Genomic DNA, 23,843 nt, shown 5'->3' on the forward strand with positions numbered 1-23,843 from the left:
AAGGCCGAGAAACGGTAGTATTTGCATTGTAAATATTTTGCTTTTTTGCTCTTTGAATTATGAAGTTTTTCAAATAGTAAAAATAATTATCCATATATCCATATATATGTATATACTGTATTTACACATATGTCTGTTCCTGGTTCCTAACAAAGCTCCTAAAATCCTTACAAATGGGAGTGTTAGAATAATACTTTGTTCTAATATTTGATCTTGGACTCCAGCTCCTGACACAGAGCTTCCAAGATTTTAGTAATTTCCTGATTGATAGGAGCATGTGTCATAGAATGTCTAAATTCCTTAGAATTTTCTGGGTGATGGGTGTATTTTTGCTCCAATTTAGCAACTCTTTCAGGACTCCTGGATGACTGTTGGTCACCAGAAAGATCAAGCCACAATTAGAAGCTTGAAACTTTTAGCAATACCTTCCCCTCCAGCCAGAAGAAAAAGAAGATAGAAAAAGGAGAGAGATGAGTTAATTAGAAATCATGCCTATGTGATACAACCTCTATAAAAATTCCTAAAAGACAAGGTTCAGAGAACTTCCAGGTTGGTGAATCTCTATCTCTTAATGAGATTTTTAATCCACTCACAGTTAATGTTACTCTTTATATGGCTGTATTTACCATTGCCATTTTGCTTTTACTTTCATTTTGTTTGATGTCTTTTCAATTAGATTGCACTGCTATAGTTCATAGTCAGCTGTTATATTATTAGGATTCTCTTGTTTGCAATGTCATTTTTCTTTTTTTCCTTCAGTACTTTCAAAGTTTTCTCTTTATCTTCCAACATTTTAACTATGTAGTCTGGATATGGATATCTGAGTTTACATAATTTGGATTGGTATTTGTTAAGGATTTGGAGTGTTTTGGTTACAGGTTATTTTAATCAACTTTGATACATTTTAGTCCTTATGTTTTTGAACTTTTATCTGCTCTTTTCTGTCTCTTTCTATCCACTTTGGGTGGTCTCATTGTGGAGATATTAATTTATGACTCCTGACATTTCTCTGAGGTTCTGTTCTGTATATTTTTTCTTATTTCTGTTATTTCTATGTTCCTCACATTGCATGATCTCTGTTGATTTATATTTGAATTCACTCTTCTAGCTTCTGGAAGCACAAATTTACTTTTATCCTCTTTAATGACTTTTTTTTCTGTTATTGGACCTTTTCGATTCCAGAATTTCTATTTTTTAAAATGTCTTTCTTTTCATTAATATTCTCCATTTGATGAAACATTGTCATCATACCTTCTCATAATTTTTGAAGACACTTTATTATTATAATTATAAGTACACATTAATTGAACAAATTAATAGATTTCATTGAGATATTTATGTACATATATATATTGTGTCTTGGTTATTTCCACCTTCCATTCTTCCATCTCTTGCAAATTTTTTCTTCAGCTTTGGAGCATATTTTCTTTTAGCTGCCATGAAGTGTTTTTCTATTAAACATAAAAGCTGGGCTTCCAATGGCTAATTCTATTCCCTATTTTTTCCTTTCAGTGGATCATGCTTTCCTATCTCTGGATATATCTCATATTTTCTTGGTTTCAAACTGGAAATTTTGAATAATATGTTGTAGAAATTCCAGATACAAATTCCCTCACTCTGAAGCTTGTTTTTTGCTCTTATCCAAGAAGGGCTCATTTTAGCTCTCTCCTTCACTGGTCTCTCTACTGAATTTCTAACTGGTCAACTGTTAGCCTGGTTCTGATAAGTATCTTGGACCTACTAAAAGCCTCCTCTTTATCACTTACCATCAAAACCACCATTGCTTTTGACAATGCCCTTAGGCATGCACTTCTCTAGGGTCTGTTTAATTGAAATCATTTCACTTAGGAGAACAGTGAATCTCTCTGTACTACTACACCAAAGCTGGAGAAGGAAGAGCAAAACACTTTACCAGGAAATACATTCTTGTTCCGCCCATGGAGAGCTCAGAGAGGGCAGCAGGCTATGATCCCCTTGATTTACCTCTGTTATTGTGAAATCTTCATTCTCTGAGCTACCTGTACAAAGATAATGAGGAACTGTATTCATGACTTGATACCCATAAGGTAGGGCTTCTGCTCTACATCTGGGAGCTGTGTCAGGGAAGGAAGCCCAGTTCTCTCAATTGCACCTACCTAGAACAGAGTCAGAAGTATAAAGTTGATGGGGAAGGATATGTAAAATAGTAGTATCACGCTTTCTCCAAGGTAAAACATACTTATATTCTAAGAGACAGAGGTTGAAAGAATACTGTTTTTATCACATAGAGCTTGAGAATGAGGGTATGAGTTTGGAGAAAATGATGACTCAAATGCCGTGAACTCTGTTTTTTCAAGATTTAGCACATTTTCTTGATAAATATTTTTAAGTGTGTTCTGTGTCATTAACACAACTTCCAGAGACATTAAATTACTGTTTATGATTTTTCCTTTATAATTTTCCAATTAAGGTGTTGTTTCAGTGGTGATACATCCACCAACATTCCCTTACTATCCTGATGAAATCTTATCCTCACCACCTTTTCTAAGACAAGAGAAATTCAGGTCCAATTCAAAGGCCAGTTTTATGCCACGTTCTTACACTTTATTTATAAAAATGAATAGATAAATTGTAACATATCTGTGGCTTGTTAATATCACCACTTCTCCTTAATGTCAGTCACTACAAAGTGGTAAAGGCAGTGGCTCTTTAAAGAGTTCATCCCACACTCCTGGGGGAGAGAAGGTGAGCCAGTCCCAGCGCCCAAAAGGAAGCTCTCCTGCCACCATCCCCTGGTCCTAGAGCAGAGAAGGTGAGCCGCATGGGCGCCAGAAGCATCCCCCCCCCTCCTGTGGAAATGAGAAGACACATAAACAAGCCTCAAAAACAGATTTCTGGATCACCTACAGCAACCCCAAAGGGAAATGAGATGGAACACTCTGAAGCTCAACCACCTGGACTCTCTGAACTGGCAACAAAAGAGGATCTGGGAAAAATGAAATCAGAAATAATTACTCAGATAACAGAAAAGATTTTGCTCATAGTACAAGATATGATTAATAAATCTAGAGAGGACACAGATAAAAAAATAGAGGATCTGAGAAACATGATGGAATCCCAACATAGGAAACAAATGGAATCCATAAAACAGATGCAAACAGATTTCCAGGAGATTAAAAAATCCATTGAAAGTCTATGCAACAGAATGAACCAATGTGAGGATAGAATCTCACATATAGAAGATAAGATTGCAATTAGTGACCAGGAAAAGAAAAATTTCTTTAAAATTGTAAGGGAACATGAGAAATCAATCCAGCAGCTGCTAGATGATGCAAAGAAGAATAACATAAGACTGATTGGAGTCAATGAAGAAACAGGAGAGAGTGCAGATGACATAAAAAAACTTCACAGAAGTGATGGCAGAAAGCTTCCCAAGCAGGGGAAAAGAACTTGACATACAGATAAGTGAGGCATATAGGACTCCAGCTAGCCTTAATCAAAAAAAACCTACACATAGGCATATAATATTTAGTATTCCAGAAATCCAATAGAAGAACAAAATTCTACAAGCAGTGAGAGAAAAGAAACAAATCACATACAAAGGAAAGCCCATCAGAATCACAGCAGACTTCTCAACGCAAACCCTCAAGGCAAGAAGAGCTTGGAGTGATGTATTTCAAGCCCTAAAGGAAAACAGCCTCCAACCCAGATTGATGTACCCTGCAAAATTATCTTTCAAAATGGATGGAGAAATAAGATACTTTCATGATAAAGAGCACCTCAGGAACCTCATGAATACCAAACTGGCACTCCAAGAAATTTTAGACAATACCCTAGGAAAAGACAATGAGGATCAAAACCCCAGGAAACCCAGCAGAATGAATCCATTGGGGATGACAAATTAAACACAAAGGGGGAGAATCCAACAAAAAGAAAAAGTCATGACAAGGCTTTTAAAACTTTTAACTTCATCTCCCTAATGAGTGTATAATTCAATCTTGTTATTGTACTGATTAGTATTTTTTCTGATTCTAGAGTTGCACACCATTCCTTGTGCTATACTGGCTATTTATCATCTTCTTATGTCTACATTTTAATTGGGTTGTCTATTAATGAGCTGCAAGAGTTCTTTATATATTCTGCTCATAGGTTATATGCATTGTAAATATGGTCTGTTTAAGGACTACTTTTCATTTTAACGATGCCATTTAAAGTTCTAAATTTTGATGGAATGTCATTTATCAATTTTTTTCTTTTATACATCATGTTTTTTGTATCCTAGGTAGTTCTTGCCTACCCTGAATTCATAAACATTTTCCCTTATAATTTCTTCTTAAAGTTTTATACTTTTAGGCTTTCATATTTAGGCTCATAGATCCCTTCAAGTTATTTTCATGTATGGAAATAAAGGGTTGAGGTTAATTTTTTATATATGGATACCAGGTGTTCTAGTGCCATTTGCTGAAAACACTATCTCTTCCTTGACTCTTGAATTGAGTTTATATTTTATAAAATGCTAATGTTAAATAATCTTTCAAAATTCAGTGGACCATATATGTGTGGTTCTATTTCTAGATTCTTCTCTGTTTTATTCAAATGATCTATATGTCTTTCCTTACACCAACACTGCCTTGATTACTGTAGCTTTAGAAGAAGTCTTAAAATTGGGTGCGAAACGTCTTCCAACACTGTTCTTTTTTTTTTCACTTTTCTAGGTCCTTTGTACTCCTACATAACTTTTAAATTTCAATATCCAATTCTTCATTTATAGCAAGTATACACAGACCTGAATTTTTATATATACCTTGTGTTTTCTAATCCTGCTAAATTCAAATAAAAGTTCTAGGGGCTCCTAGAGATTTCTTAGTATTTTCTCTGTAGATGATCATTTCACCTACATATAAAGAATTTACTTCTACCTTGCCAATCCTATCCTAATTGTGTCATTTTATTGCCAGACTGTCTTGGATGGGCCTAGGTTTCAAAGTTTAATGGACAGATAAAGAATAAGCATATCTGCCCTTGTTCCCCACCTTAAAGTGAAAGCACTGTATCTTCTCCATTCATATAAGGTGTTCTCACTGGAAGTAGGGAGTACATGTCTTTAATCTGTTGAGAAGGATCTGTTCTACTTCTAGTCTCCTGATAGCTTTTACCATGCAAAGCTGTAGAATTTAGTCCAATACTTTTTCTCCAACTAGTGACAGGATCATATGGCTTTTTCCTTTCCTCTGTTTAAATGATGACTTTTGGGGGTGGATCTTCCAATGCTGAATCAACACTGTCATCCCTATAATAAAACCACTTTCTACATACTGCCAGATCTGACTTCTAAGAGGTTTTTTTGTTAAACAAATTTCTATCTATGTTCATACTTTTTTCTTCTATTATCTTCATCCAGTTTTAGGATTAGCACAATGTTGATTTCCTAAAATGAGGGGAGAAGGGTTCCTTCTTTTTTCTGCTTTAATTGTTTGATATAATTTATCAGTTAAAATGTTTATGAGCCTGCTGTTGTCATATAGGTAGGTTTTCAAGCTAGGTATATACTTTCTTTAATAGGTGCTATTCAAATTTTATATTTCCTCCAGAGTTAGTTTCATTAATTTGTCTTCCAAGGTACTTCTTAGAAGTTGTCAAATTTATTTCAGAAAAGATTTTTGTAATATGCTTTCTATATCCTTTTAAATTCTGTAAAATCTATGGTAATGTCTCCTAGATCTCGATATTGTAATTTAAAAAATGTATAATTGATATTGCGTAATAGGAAGAACAGGTCTAAAGGAACAGGGAAAGTGGGAGGGGTAGGGGAAAGAAAAAATGGGAAAAGAAAAAATATGAGAAAAGGAAAAAGAATGGAAACAAAGTCTTTGCAAATAGGGAAGGGTGGAGGGGGTGAAGGGAGGGCAAGGGAAGGGGGAAAAAAATAAAGAGTTCTTTAAAGTCTCTGAAAATATACCAGTAAAAGAAAAAGTGTCAGAGAGAGTCATAGATAGAATCATGTATGTGGAGTCTTACTGTGCTCTGTTGTTTAATTCATTCAGTTTTCCATTCAACATGAATCCTCTTTATATACAGATACTCCCCATTATCTTTCCCATATTGTTACCTATTGATGTTCAACTGGGTACTCCAAGATCTATGTGTTCATATTAAAAACTGACATCATTTCTTTGACATTAAAACACTGTAGCTCTTTTTCTCAAAAATAGCTTATTATTTTTTCCTTTGGCCTTTAAAATAATTATGTTTTTAAAACTGCAACTAATAGGAAACATTATTGGCAGGATCCTAGTAAGTTCATCTGAAAACATGTCGCTCCTCAATTCTCATTTTTTGATTTCTGAGGTTTATTTTTATTTCAGAGTACATTAAGGTCCTTGACAGAATTTGAAGTAATTTCTAAAAATGTTCTTTGATCTAATAGTAGAAAGTATTGTACTATTATGTAACACTGAAATTCACATTTGAATAAACATTTTCCATCCTGAATCAAGAAAACTTGTGTGAAACTTTAGCAGGTTTTTACATGCAACCAATAGTTTATTTCTTTATAATACTTAGACATGGCATATATATATATATATATATATAAGTACTTAAACAATCATTTTGGATATTAATGCCATGATTATAATTGTTAAAAATATAAATATATATATTTGAAAACTATAGTGGAGGTAGAGAAATGGAAATTGATTACAAATAGTGAAATTCCAGTACAATATAAGAAATATAAGAAAGAAATTCACATACTACTTTTAGTATCCATCGAATATACACTTTTTAAATTTTCCTTTTATTTGAAAAGTAGTTTGTACTTAGAGCAGTCTCATATGGATTAGCCATTTTGACAATAACTGGAACTAGACTTAGTTGTTTCAATATCAAAGTATACTTCTGTCTAGTAGTAACAAATATAGAATCAGTACTCTATTAATATTATGATGACCATATGCACACAACTAATATAATATTAGCTTTTCAGTCTGTTTAAATAAAACAAATAATCATTTCCAATGTGCTTCATAATGTGAAAGAATTTATGGTACTTCAAGGATTTTTTAAGACTTTACACATACTGTTTCCTCATCTGAAATGCCTTTCCTTTCTTCTACAACTTCACATCGTTTATCACAGATGCAGACTTTACATTTTCTATGACCCCATCTCTTCTGCAGATATTACTACTTTTTTCTTCACTTACTTTGATGTTATGTGTGAGACTTTGGCTTTAAAATATTATATTATACTGCAACTTTTATATTGCACGGTACATTTTTTGCCTAAGTTACACATTTGCCTTCTGACCAAAAATTTTTAAATGTTATATTTCATCTTATATCCCTAAATAGTTCCAATGCCTAGCACAGCAAATGTGTACATGGGATATTTGTGGAACTACCACTTTCTCCATAAATTCCATGTTTAAATTTTGCTCATTTATTCAAAGAAGATTTGGGGAATTGAATTTAGTTATTTGACTAATTTACCATTTACTGATGATTTATTGCTTGCATGGGGACTTCACTACACCTATTTAAAAAATATTTTCCATAGTAATGTGTTTTTATTTTTAAATTAATATCACTTATTTGAAGGCCAACTATGAATATATTATCCTAGAATATTATGCATTATTCTGTCATTCTGAACTTTTCCCCAATAGTACCCAAAGTCCTCTTAATATGTTAGTCTCTCTTGTGTTCTACAATCATGTATTAATTCTCTGTCTCATCTATCACACTGTAATTGCCTCTTTCATAGATTCTTCTTTCTTTCCATCCTAATAAAGTTTTTTCATATGTTTTTATTCATTCTCTACATATCTTTGACCCATTTCACTTTTAAAATTCCATACCATCAGCTAACAAGTCATTTCAAGTCTACTTCTCAATATCTATTATATATAGTTCTTAACCATCACCTGTTAAACCTGTTAACAGACTTGCCCCCCACTTTTAGTCTCATCACCATCCTATAAAATATTGGCAGAATACTCTTCCTAAAGGAGAGCTGAATTAACATACTATCTGCACTCCTTGCACTGCTCTTAAATACTTGGAGAGGAAGAAAAGGAAAGAAAGAAGGATCAGAGAAGATGAGAAGGACAGGGAAAGAAAGTATAAGGTCTAGACTCTGGCCTTCAAGTCAGCTTTTTCTAGTCCAGAATCACTCTTTCTCTCTGAACACTCCATCACGTATGAAGACATGTCCCACTAGCCTGTCTCTGTTCACACTGTCCTTTCTGTAGCACACTCATCCCTCATCTCTTGCCTAGTGAAATTTTCTCTTTCATTCAAGAAAACCCACTAATTGATAAGGGCATTCCAAATTCTATAGGCTGGAATTAATTTCTTGCTCTGAATACTTGTTTATATCATTTGCATGTTGAATAATGTATTATAAGATACCATATTAAATAAATGTATTATAAGATAATGTATTATAAAATACCAGTACACATTGTATTTCTTCTGCTAAATTGTTACATCCTTGTGGGTGGAAACCATTTTATTCATGTCATGATGCCTAGCCAAATACATTTTATATTCATAGGTATAAAAATGTTAATTCAAGAAGGTCTCAAATACTGAATATGATAATTATACTTCCATTAAGAATGTATAAATTTGAAAAAAATTTTAAGCCCTTCAGAGTTGATTTTTGCAGTTCTTCGTTGATTCCATCTACTTTAAACACTAGGCATGTATCTGTGGAGAATATGAAAATCAAGGAAAATCAAGGAAAAATCTCTTATTTTGGGTATAATGCACAGAACAATGCCTGAAATACACAGAGCAATGTGTATTTAATACACAAAACAATGCCTGTAAATATATATACACAGAACAATGCCTGAAATACAGTAGGCTTATTAGTAACTGATAAATTATTAATGAAATGAAAGAATATTTTGGCTTATTTCTCTTGAGTTATATCCCTAATAAATGTGCTAAAATGGCAAAGTTTTATTTTATGGTGGCTTCTTCTTTTTTTAATATAGCCAATATGTATGAAAAAACATGATTATAATGTCATAATCAAGGCAAAGTAATTTGACAACAGTAATAATAAATAATAGCAGTAAAATATTGTGTTTTATGCCAATTCCAAATTTTAAGCTATCATGCCAGGCACAATCCGAAGTTATATTTACTCTATTTAAAAATAGTCTGTCCCTCTGTCCCTACTGTTACCTATTTTCTATTTTTGCTGATTTGTTATTTCAACAAATTCCGAGCAAATATTCTTTTGTCTGACCTTTCAATGTTCCCTCTCAATATTTGAACCACATTATATTCTAAGACGCTTCTACTTAATTCATAGTACATACGCAGTTGGGATTGGACCCTGCAGTTCTGAGACTTTATTACTACATGGGGTGTATAAGTGGGAACTGTTGCATATAACTGGATTGAAAATTAAGTAAACACTTTTTTCCATGTAACTTTATGTGCAATTAAATAAAATACTACAATAATCTAGAGCTTTCAGAGTCCACAGAGTTCAGTTTTTTCAAGGTGTCTTTTCCCTTTCTTTACCAAACAAAATATATATATATTAGAATAATATAGAAATATATACATATTAGAATAATATTTCTAAGAACTACTGAGTTCTAAATGACCTGGGAAAAAGACAAAGTCTAAAGAGTTTTAGATGCAGCAGATGTTTGGTATGACTTGCATATCTTGCCTGCGAGAAGGGTGATAGAATAAGTGTCCTTTCCAATTTATAGGGATTCTATTTTTACCCTCAAAATTATTTTGTATAGTTATATTCTGAAATTTAGCAAGAGGCAGGGGAAATTACATAATCTGAAAAATATTCATTCTAGGGGCTGGGGATTTATCTCAGTGATGTCGCGCCTGCCTGGTAAGCACAAGGTCCTGAGTTTGATTCCTGATACCCCCCCCAAAAAATTCATCCTACTCCAGAAATGCTCACTGTTCTGCAGTATACACAGATCATTAGCTATACATGGCAGAATGTATGCCTTGTTATTTTCTGTATCTTCACATCTGTGCCATAGCTTTTGACATGATACCTTACACAGTGGGTATCCCATTTCTATTGGTTGAAATGAACATTTTAACAAAATATTGGGGAGAGAGGTACAATTTTATTTTAGTGACATTATTTTATAACAGTTAATAGAATTTAAATGGTGCTTCTTCTTATAGTTTAGCATTCCTACAATGTGTTTCATAGAATACTGTCAACATATTCCTCATAAAAAGGGCTTTACATTGAAATAAATTATGAAATTTCTGTATCTCTCTTAGATATTTATAGTTTTTGGCTGGATTATATCACTGAAATGTTCTAAAATAAAGAAACTGTTTTATCTCTGCCTTTCCAAACATGGTATTGATTACAGAAAGCTTTTTTTTTGGCAAGGAATTCCTATTAACACTCTACATATATCGAGAAAGGCTATTTTAGCTACCCATTTTTGAAATATATGGCTGGGCTGTTTAATCTAGTCTTGTGCAATTTAGAAGGACCTAGAGAGGTATAAAGAGTTTCTGGCTCTAGATTTCCAAGCATACGCTCGTGTTGTCAAAGTACTCTCCTTCAAGGATGCCCAGTGGATCAAACATTCTTGGTTCGGCTGCCCGGTGGTGGAAATCACACCACAGATTGTTGTGCTGCATTAAGGCGATTCTGTCTCTTCTTCTCCTATAGTTGAGAGGACTTGGCTTCTTTCCACATTCTGCTTCCATTCACAGATGAGCATTAGAGAGAATTTGGAAATGGAAGGCCTTTATGTCTGCCGTGAACAGGGTCAATTCAGTGTGGCAGCTGTGAGCTGGTGACATAGACTTATATTGACACAACCCACTTTTTGCAGCAGAATCACAAAGTGAAAGCACCCGGGGCTCTTCTGCCGTTTTCAATAAGCTATGAATTTTTCTCTTCCTTGTATTAAGCAGAGATCTGTCATCTTGACTTGTACACTAAATGGTCCATTCTGACTGCCTTGTTTGTGTCCAATCTCAGCCAGAATCCAGAAACATGTGTTAACATTCCGCATGTTTGGGGGCTACTTGGAAGGGCCTGAGGCAAGACTCCCTGATGCCTGCTGCAGGCTAGTCAATAATCATTAGCCCTTCAAGTAGTGTATGCCCAACATAAACTGTATTTATTTATTTAAAAAAAATCTTTACTTTAAGCCACAGGGAAAGGCATTTTAGAGAACTCAGTTTCCCCGCAGTTCCTAGATTATAATAGAGTTATGAACTAGTGGGAAGCTGACACAGGGGGCGCTGTTCTCGATGGAAAGAATAGGAAGCCATCAAAGTAAACCAGTTAGGCTGTGTACAGCAATGCCAGTCAGTCTTTGCTGTTATTTTTTTCATTGCTAATATCCCTAAGATCATCACTCAGGCCAAGAAAGAGTTCTTCTCACAGGGAACATTTCAATGCAAAATGCATCAATCTCTTATATAGGACAAGGCAGCGCCTTGGTTAAATTAGCCAGTTAAATACAATCACTTGCTTACTGCTTTTACTTTGAAAGAGACAAAATGAGGACGTTGCAATTAATTAAAGAAATATAAAAATAACAGAAACACAACCAGTTTTTAAAATAATGTCTAAATTTAAATCACATAGATAAATATTTTGTTTGGAGCACAAAGTTTTCTTTATTTCAATGGTACAAAGTAATGAATCTCTATTGTGTGGAAAGTTTATTAGGTAAAAAGTGAAGCATTTTTTGTGTGTGTTTATTTATTTATTTTGAAATTTAGTTCTGTCTCCAAATCCTAATGCCAAAAGCCAAACTCCACCCATCTAGAAGACAGTGAAGTCCCTTTATTGAGCCCAGGAGGACCTACATGGGTACGCATCCTGTAACTAAATAAAATCTTTTCAGTTCACTAATTTGAACTCTTCTGTATGCAAGAAACACATCTCCTAATATAGAGTACATCACTGCCAACCAATGAAGATGATTAGTAATGCAACTATTAATTTTTCACAAATAGATGAACATTGCACAGCACAAATCTAACCCTATTCATCTGTTGACTTTATTTACTCATTAATTTATTCATGATACTGACATAAATTTTAAATCCAAGCATATAAATTAGCATACATTTCTGCTGGTGTGTTTTTAAGCCCTTGCTCTGGTGACATTTCTACTTGAAGTTTTGCTTAAAGAGTATCACCTGTGGAATTGTTTCTATTTGGACCTAAGTTGAGCCAACAAGAGAAAAATAAGGCAAAGGAGATGAAATCTAAAGATTCAGGAAAGGGTAGATACTGTAATTACTAGGATGGGGCAAGAAGAATTAGAATTGACCCTAGACTTAAACCAGTGTTGAACCAAGCAGCACCATCTAAAATATCAATTTTGCAAGTTGTAAAAAAGATTGCAGTAAATCCAAACAAAGTCCAAAGAGCAGAAAGATGGAAGAAAGATACAAACCAAGACATGAACAAGGGTTATCTGAATAAGAGAATGGGATTTGAGAGAGAAGAAAGTGGGCAGAATGTAGGTAAAACAGAGTTTTGGTGTGAGTTGCACAGTATTCCATTGGTGGCAGCAGGTTGTTAAGAATGCCAATCTGATAAAAATAAGGAAAGCTGTCAGAAGTAGAAGTAAATGCAATTGTTATGGGAGGTGTAACATTTTCAAATAAATATTACTTACAGTCTTCTAAATACTAATACTAGGCAAATGGCTTAATTTTCTCTCAGGGTCCTCAGTTTCTTTATCTGGAAATAGTGATAATGTAATTTACTTCATTTTCCATGATAAAATAAGACAGTGTACCTACAGGGCAATATATATAAAGTGCAAAACAGAGTGTTTAATATATAATAAGTAGTTAGAAAATGATCAGCTGGTGTTGGTAATATTACTTTAATACTATCTTAGAAGAGATTTTATTTCCTACAGATAGCTGTCACAAATGATAAGAAAATAATTATTCCAAAATCTAAAGTCAAGTCAGAGCTAATCATTGATTCAGATTACATTTATTCACATTTTGTTTTCTTTCTCAATTTGTGAAAATGAATAATGATAGGACCTATGTACAATGGAGACAAATATATGTATAAAAACCTAACAGGAGTTATCAGAGACCAAAATGTGGACATGTATCAGGAAGAAAGGAATACCTTGCCTGGATCCTAATGCCCTGGTAATGAAGTGCCCAGCAACCCACTGTTTTGTAAGTCTACAATATTTGAAAGTGCTTCAATGCAGCTCTCAGTATATTTCAATGAGTAGTGTGTGTGTGTGTGTGTGTGTGTGTGTGTGTGTGTGTGTTAGGGGGTAATGTCTAAACTTGATATTTGAATTAAAATGATTAAGAAAACAAATTAAAACATTTTATTCTCTATTTGAGTCACTTCAACTTCAGTTCACAGTTGTTAGATTATGCACGTCCCTGTTGGCCTCACAGAGTGGACATTTCAGGTCTTCTTATTGTATTAACCCAGGTGTGTTTTAAAAGGTATTACAATCAGTCTTGAGTTAAAGTTAACTTGCTTCAGAAAGAAAGAAGCAGAATGATTGTTATAGAATAAGTACTAAATCAAGTTTGGTTGAGTAAATTTATAAGTGAATAAATATGAGAGCTTATAGATAGCAGTATCCATTCTTTGCATCTGAAAACATGTAAAAATACTAACTTCATTTGCATAATGAGTAATTGTTTCTGGCTTTACTTTCTGTCACTGTAATTTTTATTTTATTTTACATTTGTATATAAGGTTCTACAGCTCTGCCACCTACACCTAAGCTCTTCCTCCAAACAAGTTTGAGAATTTTATGGTCTATCCTATTTTGGTGACACATTCCCAATATATCAGAAAAATATGATTAAAAGTTCTCCCTTTCATAAGCTGTGATATAATTTCAAACAAGTGTATCTAAGTTTGAATAAGCAAGTCTTTTACAATCCTATAGTGGACTTTTTCCTCCAGCTCTTTTTAAATGCTTACACTCACATACAACACACATACGCACATCCACATACAGCATACCACATTAACTATGGAGCAAAAAAGTCATAACCTTTGTTGCCCTGAGCCAATTAGAGTGCTGGTAATGTAGATGTATTTTGTTGATATAGCCTTATGGAGTTTTCTAGGAAAGACTAAATTGAAGCACATTTATAATTTAGTATTATCTTCTCGGATTAGAATAACTTTCCCCACATAACAGGATGAGATTGCTAACAGAATAAAACAACTTAGGCACTGAGAGAAAACCTTTAGCATGGACACCAGATAGATGAGCTGCTGCAGATAAACTCTGAAAGTGACAGATAGCACTGGTCTGAGGAAAACAATTTCCCAAAACTGTTTCTCAAGGCAGGTGCTGAAAGGAAACTACAGAAGGAAAAGATTTTACAATCATTTCAAAACACAAAATAATGTTGCTACTTAGAGGGATGAGGTTCTCTTTTAGCTTGTAAGAGAAATTCCAGGACCCATATGCTGATTCAGTCAAAATTTACTGGTGAGCAATAAAAGTAGAGGAAAAAATTAATGCCCAAATAGTACTCAAAGATCCTTAAGAATATGAATAAGAGACGATGAAGGAAAGGGGCCATGAGTGTTTTTCAGGTAGCAGCATAAGTGTTTCCTGGACTGTGATCTGAGGCAGGTGTATATGACTGGAAGTTTTGCTCAAACCATAAAAGAACAGCAGCTTTCTTCAGGGCTTTCACCATCTGAGGTCTCCACCTTTCCAAATCTCAAGTGAGGTTCACATGTTCTGGCCTTTTTTTAAAATTAATTTTATTGGTACATTTTAGGTATACAATATAATGACACTCATCATTGGAAATTTGCACCTTTACATAATCTCTTGGTTCTTATTTTTCCCCATTCCCCTGCCCTCCTTTCAACCCCTCCATCCCTTTGATTAGAGTAATTATCCTCCCATCTTTGCTTGTTACTGACATGGATATTTTTCCCCTCTTCACTTCCTGCTGCTTCAGTTCTACATCCAAGCAGTTTTTCTCACTATAATCAAGACCTGTTCCAGAAAGAACCCTTGCTGATGTCACCCACCTCAAACTTCTAGTCCTTTTTTCGCTATGAAGTTCTTGCTGATTGGGTTAATAATGTTGAACAAGTATTTGAGCAGGAAAGAACTACTCATTGGAATGTTCATCATTTAGCTGCTGAGACCCAATCTTATCTTTTGGTTTTCTCATCCTAAACACATTTGTAAAACATCTCCTTTGTGTTGACCGTTTCCTACTTTCTTTTGATATAAACTAGAACCTCCAATTAAACACTCACATATTTTAAACAACCTCTCCTCTAACTGTGTCTACAGATCCAAAATCAGGCAATTATATAAATTAGAATGAACAAAGAGAAATATGTTAATGCCTTTATTTTTATCTGAAGTTATTCAACCAAAACCAGTCATTTATTTTATACTGTCAGCTTGGTTTCCTCATGAACGCATCATGAAAAATCTCTTCTTCCTGATCCTCAACAGGAAGCCAGAGAATGAAATTGTGACTCAAATCTGTAAACTGTTTTGATACTTCTAAGAAGATTTAACTAAACTGTTATCTTATTAAGATTAGGATTCAGTTGTTTTTAGGGCACTCTGGGACAATCTGAACCTTAAGCCATTTTTTTTTCCCATCTTCTTCTCTAAAGCAAGCATTGTCAGTCATTTTCTATGATATGTCAGATATTCAGGCTTTTCATGCCATGCACTCTGTTGTGAAGACTGAACTCTACTATTGGACAGTGCAGGTGCCATAATACTGTATACAAACAGCTGTGAGTTGTTATATTCCCGTACACCTTTACAAAATTAGTGATGGCTGCATGTGGACTGTAGTTTGTTGTTTGCCAATTCCAGCTCTAAAGATATTTGTTTACAGAACTCTAAATATTTATGAGCTTTACTGTCTCTTTGTACTTGCATGTGGCTGATAACCTATACATATGTTTGTATAAAGCAGAAAAAATGGGAAAAGATGCCTCATCTGAGATAGCAATGTGGAGAAAAATGAGTTCTTCCCAAGTTGGAACAGAAAAGATACTCCTTCTGGGTAGATGAATTAAGAAACTTTACTGCCTTTGTGCTGGAGATTTCGGGGGTTTGGCTTGGTCACAGTTTTTAAAGTATTATTTAGAGACAGAAACCAGGCTCAATTTCAACTCAGGGATCCCTGGCTTGCAGATGGGAGAAACCAGAGCCATGTGAAGTAACCATTTCCTCAGTATATTTCCCCTCTGATCTACAGTAAAGACCTTCCTTCTCTACTTCAACTATCAAGTCCTATCCATCCGTAGTTCAGAGTTAATCACATTGCCCTACAAAAAACCCCATGCCACGGTCATTGTTTCCACCTCAAAATACTCATTTTATTTTACATATAGTATGGTTTGCTGCATGGTTGACACATTGTATTTGCTGTATTCTACATTATGTGTTAGGTAAAATGGCATTGAACCACCAAAAGAACACAACCAGCCTGAATTTAGGGTTCCATGCAGGACATCTAGGAATGACTCAAGGGAGAGTCCACTGGGAGTTTACTGAACTGGGTTTTTAAAGAAGTTTAAATGGAATGGCCATAGGTTGGGTGAGGTTAAGGGAAACATGAGATTGGGAAAGCGAGAATCGCTGAGCAGCAACCTAGCTAAGGCCTAGGTTTTCTTGTGAAACAGCCATTTCTGAGTACACTGGGTCCCAACAGAGTGGGTGGGATAGCAACAGGATGTGTTGGTCAGGCTGTGATTGTTCCCAGAGCTCAGTTGGCTGGGATGAGTCACACCAGGAACTCTGGTGTCTGGCGGCAACTGAGGGTGAGACCTATCAGTAAGTATATTTTGTTGCATTGTAAAATATCTCATGTCAGTTAAAATTCTTGGAAATGCCCATGTAGAATTGGGATTGATCCCTAGAATAGGGACAGGCAAAAGGTTAGAGTTATGCCAATAGAATGCAACAGACATTGCCAGGAAGTTAGAAATTGTCACACTGTTGAGAAATTTTATCTTTTCGGTTAGTTACTGTGACTTCCTTGTGTCAGGTTTCCTAGAATCCTTTTAATGTATGTGAAGAAGCAGCTTGGTAAACTTCCACCCAACTTCCAATGGCATCACTGTGACTGGTTTGAAGCTAAAAGATCAACCATTTATTTATTATATCTTGGGAAGTTAAAAAAAAACACTGAATATGTGAACTTTTTCTTGTTAAAATTTTCTTCAGTAGTGCAGGATAGATTTCAGTATGCTATTTCTCAGTGGCAGAACATTTACCTGTGAAAATATTTACTTTCTAGTTTTATTTCATAATAGGCTGGCATAGGAGTCAAAGAAATACGATAAAGGAGCATGACTCAGTACTGACATATATAATTCACAAGTTAATATGACTCCAGGAATGATGACAATGATCTACATAGAGGGAGACATCATAAGAGGTCATTTGTAAATTTGGTTGGCCAGTGATTTGGAAAATATATGGAATTCAAAATTTAAATCGTTGATGACAAAGTATATTTTACTGGAATATTACAATACTATACACTCACCCTGTTATACGATGAATGCTATCTATCTCACAAAAAGAATAATGTTTCTCAGGAATCAACCTAAATGAATAAAGCTACAAATATATTCAAGAGAAGAATAATATATTTTAAAATCATTTACAACTTTGAATTAGCAGTTTCATTTGGGATACTTCAGATGAGGAGGTACATGTCCTAAGGTGAAACCAGTACCCTGATTGGAAGTTCAAAGAGTGTTTTTACTTAAACCCAGAGAGTGAAGTCTTCTTTGGGTATGTGGGGGCTGTTGAGAAGGAAAACAGAAGAAGGTTAAACATGTCTTGTCTTGCCGGGGATTCAGCTCAGTGATGCTGCTGCCTGCCTTGCCAGGTCCTGAGTTTGATCCCCGGTACCAAGAACAAAAAACAAACAAACAACCACAAAACATATGTTGTCTTACTGTGATTGGGTCCAGGGCTTCTTTACATCCATCTCCTGAAAGTTATTCCCCACTTCCCCACCCCCAGGCATGTATTCTTACAAGGAACCAGATCTGGAGAGAATCTGGCAGAAGGTACTGTTTGAGTCTGTTTCTGTTACCCTGATAATTTGCTTTTTTGCAATACTTGTAAAGGATCAGTTTTAGGTTTGAAGCATACAGCCCACCCACTGAGGCAAAGTGTTCATTTCTTAACTAAGCATATGCCTGATTCTGGGAGAAAATGTGAGAAGAGGTGAAAAAGGCTCCACACTTAGGGAAATAATGAATTCTTTAATGTTGAAAGACAAAAATTGAGGCTTTTGAATACTAAAAGTTAAAACTACATTTACATAATATCAAAACATGGATGCTACATAGTAATTTCACTTTTCCATTGATTCCTGCATACATACAACAAAGTTTCCTGCCCACTTACAAAAGGCCAGGCTTGATTTGGGTTTTGGTGATTCAATTGTGAAGACAGACAAGCTTCTTGCTCTCCTGAATCTTTTATCTGTGGAAGGCCTAAAATTAGAAAGTCTTTAGATAAGAAAGCCTGCATTTTTCATGTAAGTCTTAGGTTATAATACTGCCGGTCCTGTCAGCAGATACTCAGTATATGGAACCTAGGTATTTGAAACTCAGTACTCCTCTACACTGTTGAAATTCTCACCTGTTACCTGTGTAGGGGGATAAAATGGATGCTTAGTATTTATGCCTGCTTTACCATTTGTTTCACCTGCACTCTAGTTTGGCAGACTTGCACCCATTACCCATGATTACCAGTAATACATGTCTGTTATATCTGCTGCCAGCCTCACATTCCTACCGGGTCCTTACACTATTGAGGTTAGATAAACAGTTCCTAATCCAGAAAATAGATGGAAAAGAAGGAAACAAGTAAGATGAGAAAATAATCACAGACTGTACAAGTTGGTAAAAGAATGTGAGTAGATTAACAGTGTGGAGATTAAAGATAGGAAACTAATTTAGATTATGTAAAATGACCTCTCCCAAAAGATAATATGTACAGTGAAATTTAAGGATGATAATAAATCTAATATGAGAAAAGTAGAGGGAAGATCTTGGAAGAAATAATGAGTGAAAACAAAAAAAGCATTGATGAGTTGAGGGGGTCTCAGGAAAAGAAAGTGTGGCAGAGGATAGAAAATTAAAAGAAAGTAGTATAAGAAGTTTTAAACAATTAGGCAGGGATCAGATTATGCAAAGTATTGTAGGCTGTGATGACATGATTTTTCATCTCTTATGTTCTTGCTTACAGGTATTCAAATGGATAACAATAAGTTAAAGTTCTAAAGGGTAAAATGAATAAAGACAAATTTAATTCCAATTATACTAACCAAAAATTAAGATGTATACTAAATATTTAAATGGCAGCCAAGCCACTGATAATTACTCTCCTGAGAACTGCCCTTATTACAACACAGATGTGAGAAGGATTATTGAATCTTATGAGTTTTCTTATAAGGAAAATATACATATTCCTGTTAAGGTTTTAGCCATTTGTTATAATTGTGTACAAAAATGATGTTATATAATGATGATTATTCAAAACATGGTGAAAAATCATTAAAAAATTAAAATAACTATATGTACAATGATAATAATAGTATAGAACAATACAGTTCATTTAGTTTCTGAACATTTTCATTTTTGGAGTCATCTTTAAAATGGAGTCCACAGGTGGAAGACATGTTTTCTTCTGAAAACCAGCTATCCAACTTGGACATCATCATACTAGACTACTAAAGCTAAATGTAACCTGAAATGAAATGCAAGAGTTAACGTTTAAGTATGTCCATCAGCTAAAGGCTGATAGTCTTTTAAGGAAACCGCAGGTACAACATGAAATTTATGATGCCAACACTTGGTGTTTAAATTAAAGAAAAGAGGAAAATTCTCAACTAGCAGAAAAAAGAAAATGCTTTCGTTTGGGGTCTTCACTTGAAAACAAGTAAATATTTACTCATATTTGTGATTTGTGAACTCCTATTATTCTGTGAGAATTCTAGCTTTAAATGAGCTCAGCACTTATGTGAACAACTCATTAGATTCTTGCTGGAAGATTAACCATATTCTAGATTATCTAACCAATACTTTCACAGACACTTGCTCTTCTGGGCTCATTCTCCTTGCAATCAGTTAGTGGTAGTCAGGGAGTGAAGATTAATTTTAATATTTACCTTAGGCAAACAATTCAGAAGGCATATCTCCTGTTAAAATGTTATGTATCACTAAGCCAATTATGAAATATAAATGATTTTTGGATTATCTCAGTCCAAAAACTTGCTAACTACAGGATGGTCCCATCTACAGATAGTCTCTTAAAAGAAATTTATTTACTCTTTCTCATTTTATAGGACAACTGTATCTCTGACATATAAAAGAGGCATTTAAAATTAAAACATATGCCCCCTACTGTTATTTTTTTCTATTTAAGTTCCAATATTTTTGTTTATTTCTTTAGTGAGTAGGTGTGCACTAAGATAGATCAGACTGGCTGATAGCCTCTTGGGCCCAAGTGTCGGTAGACTGAAATATCACAGAACCTGGAAGTTGGTAAACCCATAAAACATATCTCATTGGTTTGTTTGCACAAGGGGATCGTACTACATTCAAAAAATTAACACATAAAAGTTTCTCAATATTCCAAAGAAAATTTATTTGTTAAACTGAAAAATACTAGACATAGTTCAATTTATGAACCAAAAACGTTTTCAGTCATGTAGGAACTACTTAATGTTGTATTTGCCATTAGGGTTACCATGTGAAATAATAGTATTCCAAGCTATTCTAGATATTGTGAAAAAAAACCCTTTTCAAACAGTTTCAATGAAAAATGTAGTGTGGACACCTACTGGCAATGATTTATTAAGTAACAGCATTTTAGAAGGAAACATCTTGTCTTTGATTCTAAATATTCAATTTTTATTTAGATTTCAGTTTAAGTCTATCTTTAATTGAAGGTATTATTATTGAGAAAAGCAAAATCATTAGGCTATTTAATCATTCAATTTACTGTATTACTATTTAGTTTAATGAAACAAATTGTTGGCCAAGGATTAGCAATACTAACAGTAGTATAGTGTTAGTATATATCCTCCACTGAGCTTGGAGAGAGTGCTTACATATCACATTTTCTCTCTTGTAAAAATAAATATTCCTAAGGATGTAAATCAAATAGGGAGAAGTGTAAAGCAAATGTAAGCTTCAGATATTGAACCTTCAGATGTCTTTATAAAGAAGACTACAGTATCAGTTAAGGTAAGAGTTGAAATCAAGCAATCTTGTAAAGATGCAGATATGAAGATTTGCAGTGAGAGTTTGAGGAAATAGCTCAGTACTAGAGTACTTGCCCAAAACTCCAGCATCCAAAAAAAAAAAGATTTACCATCAGATTTTTCTCCTGTTTTTTAATGAGCTTGGAAGTTGATCAGGAAGAGGTAGGTGATACATAGCGGAACTAGCTATCTGGCCTCCAAAACAGGCCAAAGGCAAACAATTAGGTCCAACCACTGAGATGAACTATGGCTTTCTATTTCATTTAGGTGTTAAGCAGAGCAAAGCATTTAAATCTAAATCACAGTTTAATCACAGTTAAATATCTACATAGAGGAAAGATAATTTTATGTAAGAAAAATTATACTTTCAGAAATCTCATTGGCTTGCAAATCATTGAAGATACTGAGTTTTCTCTGATGTTTATTGAACATCAAGAGAATTCTTTCCTTGTAGGCAATATCTCTGGCTAGGTTCTCCTCTAATATATCTTTATCACTTGAGAAAAGGTCTACCTCAACATACATTTTGATTTATAAAAGAGGAAATATTAGATATGTATAATGTTCTCAACAGGCAACAGGACTTCTAAGTCAAAGTTCTTAGACTTTGGCTTCACTACCACTTCTCAATGATCAAAAACAAGTAGTGATTAAGAGTTATTCAGATTCTAACACTTGAAAAAACTTAGGAGTTATTTCTAGCTTGATCATTTATTAGTTTTATAAAATTGGATAAGATGTCTCACTTTAGAAAGCTAGTTTTGTCCTTAGAAGATATGAATTAATAGAGACAACTTACCAGGATGATTGTGAATTTCCAAGAAGCTAAGGCACATTGCCTTAGTAATATGTGCCACTCAAATTAGGTGTAAAATGAATGATAATTTTAAAAATAATAAATATTATTCACCATGGTAGCACATAGGAAATCCATGTCTATGCTGAAACTGTTTGAGTTTGTTTTTACATTCAAAGTTTTCTTAAGTCTCATTACATAAAAGATTTACTTCAGGGCCGGGGATTTAGTTCAGTGGTTTCACCACCTGCTGCACAAGCGCAAGGACCCAAGTTCGATCCCCGGTACCAAAAAAAAATGATTTATTTCCAAACACATAAGGCAATTAGCAAATGGTAAATGGTATCTGTCCTCATATAATAGATACTCAAATGGAATGCTTTCTTTATTAATGACAGAATATAATCAGTCAATCCATTTGATTAATCATGGGTTTATTTCCATGCTAACCCACAATGTGGTGCATTACCCAAGCAGACTACCGTACCTTCTAAATTGTGCTATAAAACCTGCCTTGAAGTTTTCCTTCATTCTGCCAGAAGTAGGGATGAATTGTTCAACTCTTATTGGATGATCCCTACAGCAAACATCTCTAAGGTGCCACACAAATTAAATAGTGATTATTTCCTATTCATGTTACAGGTCAGTGGATGTGCCTATGAACCTATCACTCTGCTCTGGAATTGGAAATGAGTCCAGTTCTGCTGCAAGGTCTTCATTATTCGATAGTCTTGCTAAAACGATGAACGATGAATGGGGCCAGCCAGTTGAAAACTCACAATCTTGCCTTGGGGAACACAATTTACGGAGTCCAAGGGGACAATCAGAAAACATGATCAGCTCAGAGACCTGTCATGCACAGTACAGAAGGCTTGTCTGACTTACGAAGTACAGGCTATTTTATTGACTGGAAGATCAAAAAGGAATACATAGCAGAGATGCCCACAAAAGGGCAACCTCCAGAGTTTCTTACATTGCGAAAGACGTGTGCTCTTTCCTTTTGAGGTTTCAGCAGCCTAGAATAGGAAAGTCAATCCAGAGATGATGGAGTCCCTCAAACCCTGCCTCAAGCAAATAGTAGTCTGAAGGAGAGCAGGCATCATTCTACTTCATAGCTGGTAATAAACAACAGGAACAGGAAGCTCCCTTGCAAGATAATATTTTCTTTTATTTTAATGTTGAAAGATCAAGGGGTCCTGTGGACAATGGATATGAATGCAGTAATTTTAGAGATATGCATGTGCATCAAAGTGGGGGTAGAGAGTAGGATATATATATCTTAGGAATTTTTGCCTCTTTTTTCTCTGATTCTATTCTTTTTTTTTTTGGTACCAGGGATCAAACTCAGGTCCTTGCGCTTGCGCAGCAGGCGGCGAAACCACTGAGCTAAATTCCAGGCCCATATCTGATTCTATTCTTGCCAAAAAAAAGTAATTAATCTTCTGATCACCAACTTAGCTTTCTAGTGACCCTGATATAAGATACTAGAAAAAGACTGCTCCAAAGAAAAAGCAAAATTAGTTCAATGCTGAAAAAGTGATCTAGTTTTTCTCAGGTTATGCCAGAGATTTGGGGATTACTTCTTTTTTCAATATTGATACATGCTCAGTATGAAAGTTGCCTTTCCAAATTCTAACAAGATAAATGAAAACATTTAGAAGTAGTGCCTTTTGGAAGTTAGAAAAATTGTGCCCTCTCCCTCCTGGGAAGAACAGAATGGAAGAATGGGTTGTGTCAGTGTGTTTTTGTGTGTCCACGTGAGAGTGGGTTGGTGTCCATGTGCA

The 23,843-nt window shown here is 34.6% G+C and overlaps 1 long non-coding RNA gene across 1 annotated transcript in view; it reads left to right on the top strand.

Moving 5' to 3' along the window:
- LOC110346528 (uncharacterized) overlaps positions 1-23,194 on the top strand; it is a 147,327-nt gene extending 124,133 nt beyond the window's left edge. The window contains exon 4 of the long non-coding RNA XR_002390638.2: positions 22,702-23,194. This is a non-coding gene — a long non-coding RNA (uncharacterized LOC110346528). The remainder of the gene's footprint in view (positions 1-22,701) is intronic.
- The last annotated feature ends 649 nt before the right edge of the window (positions 23,195-23,843 follow it).

This window comes from Heterocephalus glaber, unplaced genomic scaffold (genome assembly GCF_053883595.1).
Source record: "Heterocephalus glaber isolate CG9 unplaced genomic scaffold, H.glaber_assembly_v1.0 deba00001523, whole genome shotgun sequence".
NCBI lineage: Eukaryota > Metazoa > Chordata > Mammalia > Rodentia > Bathyergidae > Heterocephalus > Heterocephalus glaber.